Here is a 3,421-nt window from a genome sequence, read left to right on the forward strand (position 1 = left end):
TTATGCTTGACCTCCATATTTGGCTGACAATTTACGGATAAGATTCGTAACCTTTGGGTTGCTCTGGTATTGTGACATATTTGCTGGATGCTGAGCCACATCCTGGAAGGCCACCATAACTTCTGGATCCTGCATGGCTGCAAGAACCTCTGGATCACCAAGAATTTCATTGAGTCCAGGCATTCTGGCCATTCCAGGCATGCCCCCTCCCATTCCAGGCATTGCTCCGGGAAAATGACCAGGCATTCCCCCAGGAAAACCACCTGGAAAAGAGCCACACTGAGCTCCTGACTGTCATCTGGCTTCTTCCTCCCTCTGGGCTCTCTCATGCTCTTCTCGAGCCTTCTTAGCTCTTTCTATTCTGTCTTTGATCTCTCGCTCTTTCCATTTTTGCTCATACTTTCTCCAATGTTCTGCAATTGTCTGTGCCCTAGGTTGAACTTCTTTTAGCATTGCACTAGCATCTTCATTATAATCCAATTTACAGGCAAGGGCAAGATCATGGGCTGCTTCTTCCCAGTGGCCTAGAAGTCTGTGTGCTTCCCGGCTGGGTGCGGTGGCTCACACCTGTAATCCTAGCACTTTGGGAGGCTAAGGCGGGCGGATCACAAGGTCAGGAGATTGAGATCATCCTGGCTAACACAGTGAAACCCCGTCTCCACTAAAAATACAAAAAATTAGCCGGGCATGGTGGCGGGCGCCTGTAGTCCCAGCTACTCAGGAGGCTGAGGCAAGACAATGGCGTGAACCAGGAGGCGGAGCTTGCAGTGAGCCAAGATTGTGCCACTGCACTCCAATCTGGGTAACAGAGCAAGATTCCCTCTAAAAAAAAAAAAAGAAAAGAAAGAAAGAAAGAAAGAAAGAAAGAAAGAAAGAAAGAAAGAAAGAAAGAAAGAAAGAAAGAAAGAGAAAGAAAAGAAATCTGTGTGCTTTCTCTCGCCACTTGTCAGGCTGAGCTGAATCAGGATTTATTTCGATGGCTCTGTCACACTCTCGGATGGTAGCATTTGGCTTCTGTAATTTGAGGAAGACACTGGCCCTCTTGGCCTACAAAATGGCCAAGCAAGGATTCAGCCTGATGGCATCTGTGAATAAGTCAGTGGCTTTCTGCAGTTTACCATCATTTAGGGCTCAGTAGCAGCCACCTTCTTATCATTTGCCTGATCCATCATCTCTGTTATCTCTGCATTTTCATCTCCCATTTCTTGATGGGCATCAGTGTCTGGTTCAATCACACCTTCATTATCGATTTCTAGATCACTTTCCTCACTTGATGGTTCATCTGCCTTTAAGTCTTCCTCCACCTTCTTACTATCAGGTTTTTCTTCCTAGGTATTTTCTTCGAATATAGCTTTCTGAGTAGCAGGTGGTACTTTACCCCACATGCTCTCCACCCACTCCCTCAGGAAGCGCATTTCCTTGGTGTGCAGAACACTGGGATCCTGCTTACACATTTTCACAAAGGCCCGAAGTTCATTCACTTTGTGGGGGTCCATGGTCAGGAGGTGGTGGGCAAAGCTGAGGGTCTGTAGCCTGGTTCCAGGATCAGGTTCCAGGATCATGCTTGGCATGACCGCACAGAAAGGACTTTTTTTTTTTTTTTTTTTTGAGATGGAGTCTTGCTCTATCACTCAGACTGGAGTGCAATAGTGCGATCTCGGCTCACTACAGCCTCCACCTCCTGGGTTCAAGTGATTCTCTTGCCTCAGCCTCCTGAGTAGCAGCGATTAGAGGCACCCACCACCACGCCCAGCTAATTTCCAAATAAGGATCATTTTGATTGCAGTGTGAAGAACAAAGTGGAGAGAAGCAGGCTAGATTTGGGAAGGTAAGAAACTACTACATGGGTTCAGGCAGGTGAGTTGTGATGGTGGATTGGATCACGGCGATGGTGGGGATGTAGAGAGGTTGTAAGATTTGAGATACATTTGGCCGGACATGGTGGCTCAGGCCTGTAGTCCCAGCATTTCGGGAGGCCAAGGCAGGTAGACTGCTTGAGGCCAGGAGTTTGAGACCAGCCTGGCCAACATGGCAAAACCTTGTCTCTACTAAAAATATAAAAATTAGCCGGGTGTGGTGGCGTGTGCCTATAGTCCCAGTTACTCAGGAGGCTGAGGCAGGAGAATTGCTTGAACCTGGGAGGTGAAGGTTGCAGTGAGCTGAGATTGTGCCACTGCACTCCACTCCAGCCAGGGGAACAGAGCAAGATCTTGTCTCAATTTAAAAAAAAAAAAAAAAAAGAAGCCAGGCACGGTGGCTCACACCTGTAATCCCAGCACTTTAGGAAGCCAAGGCGGGTGGATCACAAGGTCGGGAGATCGAGACCATCCTGGCTAACATGGTGAAACCCTGCCTCTACTGCAAATACGAAAAATTAGCCAGGCATTGTGGTGGGCACCTGTAGTCCCAACTACTGGGGAGGCTGAGGCAGGAGAATGGCAAACCCGGGAAGCAGAGCTTGTAGTGAGCCGAGATAGTGCCACTGTACTCCAGCCTGGGTGACCGGGCAAGACTCCATCTGAAAAAAAAAAAAAAAAAGAAGCAGAAAGAGGGAGATAGACATTTAAGAGGTAAAATTGACCAAATTTATTGATGGATTTCTTGTGGACCAGTGGGGAAAATAAACTATTAAGGACAGATTCCTAAATTTCTGGATTCAGAAAATGGTTGGAAGGAAGAGCCATTTATTAAGAAAGAAAACAGTGGAAAAGGATCAGACCTCTGGGAAAATTAGAGTTTAGCTTTCATCATGGTGAGATCACAGCTCCTTTGAGACATCCAAGTGGAGATGCTGAGCAGGCAATTGTATATATGGATCCAGAGATCAAGGGAGAAGACTGGGTTGGAAATATAAATTTAGAGAATATCGACATACAGATGGTATAGTGGGTGTCTTTCACCAAGTAACAAATTACCTCAACACTTGGTGACTTCAAACAACAGCCATTTATTATCTCTTATGGTTTTGTTGTATTGAGACTTTGGACAGTGCATGGAGAGGATAACTTTGTTCTACAGTGTCTGAGGTCTCAGCTGGGAGACTCAATGGCTGGGACCTGAAACTACATATATATATAAAAAATATATGGTTTGGGGTTTTTTTTTTTTTTTTTTGCGATGGAGTCTCGCTCTGTCGCCCAGGCTGGAGTGCAGTGGTGCAATCTCGGCTCATGCAAGCTCCACCTCCTGGGTTCAAGTGATCGGTTCTTCAGCCTCAGCCTCCCAAGTAGCTGGGATTACAAGTGCCCACCACCACGCCCAGCTAATGTTTTGTATTTTTAGTGGAGACGGGGTTTCACCATATTGACCAGGCTGGTCTTAAACTCCTGACCTCGTGATCTGCCCACCTCAGCCTCCCAAAGTGCTGGGATTACAGGCATGAGCCACCATGCCTGGCCTATATGATATTAATGTTGGCTGC

At 46.8% G+C, this 3,421-nt stretch overlaps 1 pseudogene; it reads right to left on the reverse strand.

Annotated features, from left to right (window-relative positions):
• On the reverse strand, positions 1–1,496 carry LOC102135981 (hsc70-interacting protein-like; annotated as a pseudogene).
• Positions 1,497–3,421: the final 1,925 nt, after the last annotated feature.

This window comes from Macaca fascicularis, chromosome 1, assembly GCF_037993035.2.
Source record: "Macaca fascicularis isolate 582-1 chromosome 1, T2T-MFA8v1.1".
NCBI lineage: Eukaryota > Metazoa > Chordata > Mammalia > Primates > Cercopithecidae > Macaca > Macaca fascicularis.